This window comes from Corvus moneduloides, chromosome 7 (genome assembly GCF_009650955.1).
Source record: "Corvus moneduloides isolate bCorMon1 chromosome 7, bCorMon1.pri, whole genome shotgun sequence".
NCBI classification, from domain to species: Eukaryota; Metazoa; Chordata; class Aves; order Passeriformes; family Corvidae; genus Corvus; species Corvus moneduloides.
The window spans coordinates 384,888-394,246 of NC_045482.1; the positions used below are offsets into that span (position 1 = coordinate 384,888).

General features: G+C 56.6%; 1 long non-coding RNA gene across 1 annotated transcript; it reads left to right on the forward strand.

The window, feature by feature from the left end:
- Positions 1 to 607: 607 nt before the first annotated feature.
- Positions 608 to 1,431, forward strand: LOC116446910. Its single transcript, XR_004241436.1, has 2 exons — positions 608 to 642; positions 769 to 1,431. It is a non-coding gene; the product is annotated as an uncharacterized LOC116446910 (long non-coding RNA).
- Positions 1,432 to 9,359: the final 7,928 nt, after the last annotated feature.

Below are 9,359 nucleotides of genomic sequence, written 5' to 3' on the forward strand. Positions count from 1 at the left end.
GGGAAGTTCAGGATGGATGTGGGTAACAGCATCTCCCTTCCCTGCAGAGACTTCTCCGTGTTCAACCCAAAAGCTGTTGTTTTGCCGGGGTGTTGAAGATTTTTCTGGGGGTGGGGCTTTTTCTGGAGGAGGTTTTTTTATTTTTGAGGGGGTTTTGGGGTGGGGTTTGGTTTCATTTTGCATGTGATTATTTGTTTGTTTGTTTCTAGGGTTTTTTGATTTTGTTGTATTTTGCTTCAGGGTGGATTTTTTGAGTTTTGGAGGGGTTGGGGGTTTTTGTTTCTTTTTTGGGTTTTTTGAGGGTGGGTTTGTTTGGGGATTTTGTGGGGGGAATCTGGTTTTTGTTTGAGGTGTTGGTTTTTCTAGCGTTTTCTGGGAGGGCTGGGTTTCTGGGGGGTTTGTGTGTGTGTGTGTTTGGTTTTAATTTGGTTTTTTTTTGTTTGTGAGTGCTGTATTTTGAAGGTGTTAAAGTTTTGGGGTTTTTTGGGGGTGGGGAGAGTTGGGGTTTTTTTATTGTTTGTTTTGTCTGGGGGAGCAGGCTTTGTGTTTGTTTCTTTGTTTGTTTTGGTTGGTTGGTTTAGGTTTTTTCCCTCTCAGACAAATACCAGGACGCAGCCTGGGAGGAGAGGAGATCAAACAGAGGTAATTATTAATAACTGTGAGAGTGGCCCTATCTGGGCTGGATTTTAAAGAGCCCCCAAAAGCACCCACCCCGCAGTGTAACCCCTGTGCTCACCCTGCCTTGTCTTCCATCCTCCTGTGCACCAGTTCTTCCTCTCCCTCCACGTTTTTTCCTTCTCCTCGCTGGAATTCAGACCAAGTGCCTGTTTTGTGGTGAGGATACACCTCCTCCAAACCTCCTTTGGAGCCCTGGGTGCTGTTTGGAACCCTCCACACCCTGGTCCCTGCGTGCTGTGTCCGTGGGGGACACGGGGAATGCTCGGCACACGCGCTGAAGCCTCAGCCAGGGCGGGATGTGCGTGATCCGTCTCACTTCTGGCAGCAGAGGGAAGAAAGAGAGCCTCCGAAATCTATAAATCAACCGTCTCTCAAATTGTGTGGGATTAAGGAAAAGGTGCAGAATGGAAATGATTTCCTGGGGGGGAAGCACATCGTTTCGTTTGCCTGGGAAAATGATGTCTTCATCTGTTGTCTTTCAGAGACTCTAAAAAGATTTAAAGGAGGGCTCAGAGCATGCAATTATTGTGGAACCTTGGAATCCCACGCTGGCTTGGGTGGGAGGGGACCTGAAAGCTCAACCAGTGCCACCCCCTGCCATGGGCAGAGACACCTTCCACTGTCCCAGGGTGCTCCAAGCCCCGTCCAGCCTGGCCTTGGGCACTGCCAGGGGTGAGGCACCAACAACTGAGTGTGGCTTCTCTGGGGGCAAAGTGGGTGGAAGAAAGGTCCCAGCTCTGCACTGCCCTGAGGGGATCTTTTATTTATCAACAGAGCCATGGGATGTGAATTTCTCCGGTGCCTTGGCTCAGCTGTCACACAGAAATCAAGTTTATTAAGCAGCTTTGGGCTGCAGCCAGTTCATGACAGCAAACTTTCATCCAATGATCATTACTAGTATTATTATTGTTATTATGACACCTCCTGCTCTGCTGCAAATTGGAGGGTTTTTCTGGGACTCTTGTTGGACTTTTTTGAGTTGTCTCAAAACTGGATGGCAAATTTCTGTGAGCTCTGAAACGAGGTTGGCCATCTCCAGCCATCCTGGAAATCTCCAACAGCAGGATTTGGCCAAATCTCCAGCTCCCTGCACCCTGGAGATGACCCCCTCCCACCTGTGCCCTCCCTCACCCACTGCCATCCCGGATTTCTTCCATCCCTCACTGCACTCCCAGCCCCGATGATCTCTGCTGTAAAACCCCAAAACTCTCGTTTGAGGAGTGGGAGAGGGGAAGGCGCAGCCATTCAGCGGAGCTGCAACGAGCTAGCGCTAAATCGAGCTCTAATTGCTCATCTAAACTAATTAATTTCCCAAACCCAAGGAATTTTGCGAGGGCGCTCAGGAGCCTTGCCCTCCCCTCTCCCAGGCGCGATGGATGCTTTCCGTGCAGCCTCCTCCGAGCTGCTGATGGCATCTCCCCCCAGGACCAGGGCACGCAGGGCCAGCCCGAGCCGCTGCGGCAATTCCCCGGCCCGGGAGCATCCCTTTCCCCACCCCCGGCCCTGCAAAAGCAGCGTGTGGAGCGTGGCAGGGCTTCGGCACCCGAAGGGTGCTCCGGGAGGGAGTGAACATCCCTGGTGCTGACACGGCAACAAACCCGGTGCGGCTGCAGGAGAGGCGTCAGCAGCAGCTGTGCCCCGGCAAAGTGCTCGCCGAGATGAGCGCTGTGCCCGGAGGCTGCTGATCCCTCCTTCTCTGGCTCCGGGGCCTCCTTTACCGTGCTCCCCGTGATTACACAGCTCTTTGAAGGCAGCGCTCGGAGCTCTTGGGGCCGCGGGGGGACGTCGCTGGCCGGGCTCGCAGCCTTCGGCTCTGGGCATGCGGAGCGTGTTTCACACGGGAGATGGGGACAGCGGTGTCCGGGGTGACCCCGAAGTGCTCCGAGCTTTGGGTGACCCCAGAAAGGTCCCGGGCAGATCCCCAGGAGGGTCAGCGGGCTTGGTGGAGACCCACCTGGATGATCCCAAGGAAGTACAAATTCCCAGGGAGCCGCTGCTTTCCTGGTGGTGCTTCCTGCCCCAGCCATCCGGGAAGCACATGGATGTGGGGAGGAGGGCCGTGCTCGGCGTGATGTGTTAAATCTGACCCTCCCCCCTGGGCTGGGGGCAGCTGGGCGCTGCTTTCCAGCCTCCACGAGCTGCCCTCGAACACTTTCTGAAGGATGCTGAAGCCTTGGTCTGCAGGAGGGACGCAAAAACAGCCCCAAGAGGACTTTGAGAGCGTCTGAGGGGCTTTGCCAAAATGCAGATTAGGAGGGAACTTGGAATCACGGAATCACAGACTGGTTTGGGTTGGAAGGGACCTCAAAGCCCGTCTGGTTCCACCCCCTGCCATGGGCAGGGACACCTTCCACCAGACCAGGTTGCTCCAAGCCCCGTCCACCCCAGCCCCAGGCTGACAGCCTGTCCCATCCCTGGCCACCCTGGAGCTCATTCCCAGATTCCTGGAGGTGGAGTAGCAGGTCCTGTAGATAGAGTGCAGCGATTGCCTGAATATTCATGGGTCGGCGGGCGAGCTGCAGCAGGCCCTGTTACAAACTGCTACCCGAACTGCTTACATCCATAAATGAGGGAAATAAATAAACAGATGCTTGTTAATTGACTTAATTACCCACCAGCAAACAGGAGACTGGGAGCACATCAATTAAAAAAAATGTTTTAAGAGCTGTCTCATAGTAATTCTTTTCCATGTGCAAGACACACCGGTCTCCTCTGCCTACGATGGACTCCTCCAAGACAAGGAATGGATTTTCATTATGCAGGAAGGAGGGATCATGAGGGTGGTGGCTCGAAACGAGCCCTGAATTTATGCCCTCTTCCCAAAACCAGGGCTGGGCCAGCACTTAACATAAAGCTATGCCAGGAGTGATTGCAAATAACCCTCCTTGAGCAAGAGAAATCCAGCAGCTAAGGTAATCCTTGTTTTCCAGTGGGGAACAGGCATGAAGGAGAAGGAGGCAAGGCTCATAAACTCTTATAGATTTTTTTTTTCTTTTCTTTTTTAAAGATCTCCAAGAAGAAGGCAAAATAGGAAAATTGCGGACTTGTTCCTCTCACTGCCGTGTGGATGTGGAATGACTCTGATGTCTCTTGACAGGCCTGAAGCTCAATATCCACAGCCGAGTGTTGAGCCAGCAGGATGGGACGGATGAATAAGAAGGACTGCCCAAGCCAGAGGCTTGTGGCCAAATCCATTATTTTTTTTGTCCCAGGGTGCATGCAGAAGGTCCCATGCCAACCCTGGGGCGATCACAGAGGGGTTTGGGTTGGAAGGGACCTCAAAGCCCATCTCATTCCCCACCCCTGCCATGGGCAGGGACACCTTCCACTGGACCAGGGCACTGCAAGCCCAGTGCTGCCAGCTGCCTGTGCACACACCTGGAGCCCCTCCAGCCTGGTGCCTGCCCTTTCCCAGCCTCCTTTCCCAGCGTGTTTGCCCTGTTCCCGCTCCACCAGGGCGCCTGTGCGGAAAAACCAGTGTGGGTTCCCTTGGGACTGCTGGCAATGGCTCTGCAGGGCCATTATCTGTGGATCACGATTAATGAGAGCCCCCAGGGCAGGCAGGTTATGAAAGAAGCCCCGAGATGGCGGCCCTGGCTGCCTCCCTGACGTCAGGGTGACGCAGCGCGCCCAGCGCAGCGCGGGCCTTTGGGTGCAACCAGAAAATGAAGAAAAGGAACCCAGGGGTGGAGTGAGAGGCAGTAAGAGATGAAAGGAGATTGTCTTATCAGCCAGAGCTGGCAGCTGGAGTGGATTTCCTCTCCCCAGTGCAGACTCTGCAGTGCGGGGGATGTTCCCCCGGACCCAGCCCTCGCCGTGGGCTCTGGGGTGGCTGCAGGACAGGGGGGGCACTGGGCAGGTGCTGCAGCAGATGTGGGGCTCCCCTTGCTCAGATCTGACGGCACGTGGGTTTTGAACCCTGCAGGGATGACGTTATGCCATGGACCCTTCACCACAGCCTCCTGCTGTGCTCTGGTTGGGATTTTACCCTCGGTGCTCGCAGCCATTGCTGAACACAGGTGATGCTGCGGACACGGCCTCAGAGCAACGCTCCCGTCACGCTGACCTCCCTGGCTTTGGCTGGACACCAGCTGGTGACCATCCAGGGGTGCCCAGGGTCACAGGCTTGTGGCCAAACAGCTGAGAAGGGAGCCAGGACAGGCAGGGGAGAGGAGCACAAGGCACAGGGGCTCTGTGAGGAGCTGGGATGCTCTCCCTGCTCCTGGCTGGGAACACCAGGCCCGTGTGTCTGGAGGCAGGCAGACACTGTGGTGGCATCTGGCACTTTTGCTCTGTCTGCCCCTCGTTCTCCTACTGATCCTGGTGCTGTGGGACACAGGCAGAGATCCCTCCAAAGCCGAGGGCTCGCTGCTCCCTGGCAGCCAGCGAGGATCCAGCTTCCAGCACGGGCGCCTGGAGCCCGTGAGAGATAAGCAGAGCTTCACAAGCTCCCTCCCCGTGGCCTGCCAGGCTCACGGCCACCCTTGCTGCCTGGCACGGCTCCTGGTGCAGTGCCTGGCAAGCAGGTAAGGCAGATAACACTGGGAGTGGGGCCACTGCACACCCCTCCCCTTGGGAAGGGCTGCAGGATCCATCAAAGGGCCACAAGGGGAGGAGTGGGGCACGCTGAGGTGGTCGTGGTGGGGTCACGCTCGCCCTCCCAGCCCTGCAGCACCGGTTCCCAGGCCCGGCGTGTCCCTCAGCAGCCTCACAGCTGCTCCTGCCAGCCTCTGGTTGCCACGTTAGCCCTTCGCCAGGCTGCCCGCCCGGCTCCCTGCGATGTGCCACATTTTGGAAATGTCCCGAGCCCCAAAAATGAGTGTGTGCTCCATGGATCACTGAGGGGGCCCAGGAGCCGGGTGTGGGAGATTCCCACCTCCAGCCTGCTGTGATCCTGCCGTGATCCTGCGAGCCGATCCTCAGTGTGGGATGCACAGGGAAGGACCTGGGTCCTACTGTGCCAGGTATGGATTCGAGTGACAAGGTCTCCAAACAGGATGGGTGGCAGCTGGATTTGGGGATCAGCCCCTGCATTAGGCAACACAGACGGATTTCCAGGCAGGCTGGATGCTCTTGGCAGGCTGGAGTTGGAGGCTACACTGCAGTCCTTGGGTTGTCCTTCCTTCTCCGGTGCCACAGCCCTTTGCAGCCAGTGTCCACAGCAAGGACGGTGAGCTGGTGCTCCCCCAGCTCCAAAGCACCTTCAGCCAGAAGGTACACCTCTTAGGTCCCTCGGCGACGTTGGGTTCCCCTTGCTGCCCATGTACTTGTGCCTCTTTCCAGAATTTAAAAAAAAAAAAAATCTTGAAAAAATGAAAACCTCACCCATTTTCAACTGTGTTGCTTTGCAGAAGAGAGAAGGGGAGGGCTGGGAGGGGGAGATGGGATGGAGCTATTTTAGTGCAAACCCATCTGCGTTGGTAATTCTCCATCCAGCCCCAATCATTACTGGATGTGCCGGGTGGCCTGGCCAAGGGAACACCTTCCCTGATTTTCCAGGCAGTTCCCACCTCCCTGTTGCCGCGTGTCCCCGCTGGTGGCAGGGTGGGTCAGCAGGTGCCTGGGGAGAGCCTCCGGCAGAGCTGCAGGTTGGGACGCTGAGGGGAACACGCAGCCCCTTCCCAGCGCACGTCCCCTTCCCCGCAGGCAGCTCCACATCTCGGGAAGAGCGATTTCGGCACCGATGGCCCCTCAGCATGTCAGAAAAGTTCCGCGCAATCTGTTTACTCTGGGACATATGCTGTGTTGATGCTGCCTGCAGTCTTGCTGCCTCTAATAACTTTGGGTGTAATTTTCTCCGGTTTGGTGCCTGGGGCGACCGACTGACAGCTGTGGGGAAAGGCCTCCTCCCGCGGGGGGTGCGGAACAGCTCCGGAGCCCCTCCGGTGCTGCTGCGCAAACCGGGACCCGCTGCTTGCTCCTCCCGGGGAAGCAGGGCAGGGACACACGGGAGAGACGCCGCTGCCCGTCCCAGGTGAAGCGTTTGGGCTGCGATGTTCCGCAGGTGGAGCTGCCTCCCGCAGCAGCGGCGGCTCCGCGCACACATTAAGAGTGTATTTACGATGTAAATTAATAAGTGCCATCTGCTTACCTCTGATGTTGTGGGAATGTTGTCTTGTGACTGGCTACAAACAAGACAACACTGAGGAGGTAACACCTGCTGGGACATATTTCTGCCGTTTATTTTCAAACATTGGGGGGTTATTTTGGATGGGAGGAATAGGTACCAGCTCCTCTCGCTGTGCATTAAGTGCTAATGAGTTGTGTGGATTGCCAGGCGACATCCTCGAGGAATTAGTGAGGCTGGAGGAAGCTGCATCCAAGGGCAGAGGGGCCTCGGCAAGGACGCTGCACCTCTGCGCCTTGGCCTCGACTGATGAAGATTTAAGGGGATGTTTTAGCTGGTGAAGGGTCGCTGCTTGTCAAATGCAGAGCTTGCTGCAGGGATATATTGATTCCAGGCAAAAGGGCCCTAGAGGTAAAAAAAAAAAAAAAAGAAAGGTCGGTCAAAACATCCCACTTCAGCCTTTGGGGATGGGACAGTCTCAATTTTAATTTCAGAATCACGGCCCACTTTTGAAATGGAAATTATTCTAATGCTGAGGCAGAGATGAAATCCTTCCCTTTTAGCAAAAGAAAATGTTTTGTTTGACCTCAGACACATTTCTTTCCCCCCAGTTTCCCCAGAACAGAAATGAAATCTAAAGAAACAGGTAACAGATAAAAACCTGGGATCCTCTCTGACTGCCAGCTCTTATTTCCACTCAGATGTTCCCGAGCTGACATCCATCCGCCCCTCATCCCTCTCCACTTCTCTCATGCCCTTATTTTTCCCGCAGAACAGCATCTCTGCAGGGCAAGGACTCACGGGCCGGGGGTTCCGTTCCTGGGCGTGCAGGGTGGGGGTTTCCAGGGCACAGCAAGGCTGCTGGTGGGGAAGGAGACCTCCTGCCCAAACCTGCAGAGCTGGAGGAGCTCTGGAGGAGCTGGAGCCAGGGATTTTTGAGCTTGGGGCCCTACAGAGGAGAGGGTTTTTCTAATGAAAGGGCAAGGTGGGAAAAGGAGAACCTGGGCGCAGAAGGGCGGGGGACTCGCTGCTGGGGCTGCCAGAGCACAGCGGGCGTGGGAAATGTTGGAGACTTCCGTGAAGGTAACCAAAGAGAGGAATGAGTGGGTTTGGAGAGGCTTCTGCAGAGGGCTCAGGGCAGGAATGAGTGTCCTGCTCTCCAGAGGAAGAGCTTTCCAAGTGACCCCGAGGAGGGGGGTTTGGAGCGTGGAGCAGCTCCAGGTGCATCCTTGGGGAGGATGGGGAAGCCTAAACAAGCAAGCCACAAGCAACCTCAGGAACATTTCTGCTGGGACATGTTTTCTAACAAGTTATTTTTGAGGCTTTTCTCACCAGCTCTGCTGAGCCAAACTGGCAGCGCCCTTTCCTCGGCCACAGTCCTGCAGGGAGTGGCCTTAGCAGGGTGCACCCCAGCAGGGATCTTCTCTCCCTGGGTGCAGGAGGGACCACAACCAGCCTTGGCTCGGTAGCAGGACTTTCATGCTTATTCTTCATTTTCAAAAGTATTTTTACAATGAAAAGACATCAATGTGGGAAATTTTTGCCCCACCTGGCTGACTTCCGTGTCCTTGTCAGCACAGGGGCAGTGGTGGGCTGGGGTGGGGATGCTGGAGGCTCCTGTGTCTCTGGGGCAGAGCAGAGAAGGCCGGAGCCCTTTAAATGACCCTGCTGCTGTTCAGCTGCCTCTCTGCCCCTTGGCCGCTCTCCATGTCTCCCCAAAACCTGGGGTGACACGGTCAAGCCCCAGCGAGACATTCCAGGTGACTCAGGCCTGCTGGCTGTTGTCAGTGGCACAGGGCCCAGGGCAGAGATGCCACCGTGGGTGTTTGTGGTGGGATGGGCAGGGAGAGGGGCTCTGGGGGCAGCCACGGGCGTGTCCCTGCCCCATGGGACCTTCTGCAGCGATGCTGATGTGGGGAATGCTGGGGGGCAGAGGGGGGTACCCGGCAGGGAGGTCAGCACGGTGTGGAGAGTGGAACAGTGGGTTTTGGTGCTCCTCACCCCCAGGGCTGGGCAGCTGCCAGAGGAGCTCTGACCACAGCTGGATTTCCTGGTAAAAATAACTCCATGGCATAAAGTTTCACAGCAGGAAGAGTGGGGAGCAGCTGGGGCTTCGCTCCCTCCCGCCACCACATCAGCAAACATCTGCCCGGGCCGGTGCGAATCCCAGCGAGGAGGGAAAGGCGCTGGTTGGCACTGGTGAAACCCAGGGGAAATTCTGGGGGGCTGGGAGCAGAATAAACACCGGGCTGAGCTGGTTCCCGGAGGCAAGGGCACCAGGGGTGGAAGGGGGAAGATAGGGAGGAGGCGAGGAGCCTTTCCCGAGAGCAGTGGGGGAAGACGGCCGGCGGTGCCCTGGGCAGTGATGCTGTTTGCTTCTCTGGTATTTCCTTTGTTTACCCTGTGTCCCAGCAGGATGGGGCTGGGCTGCCTGTGCGGTGTCGGTCTGAGCTGCCTGCTTTGCCAGGGCGCGGTGGGAGCCGCTCTCCCACCCCGGCTCCAGGCTGGAGAACGCCGCTGCCGCCGCTCCCGACGGGAGCTGCTCCCCTAACACAGAGGGACCGCAAGCCACGGGCGGGAGAGGACATCCCCCGCTGCTAGTCCCACCTTCCCA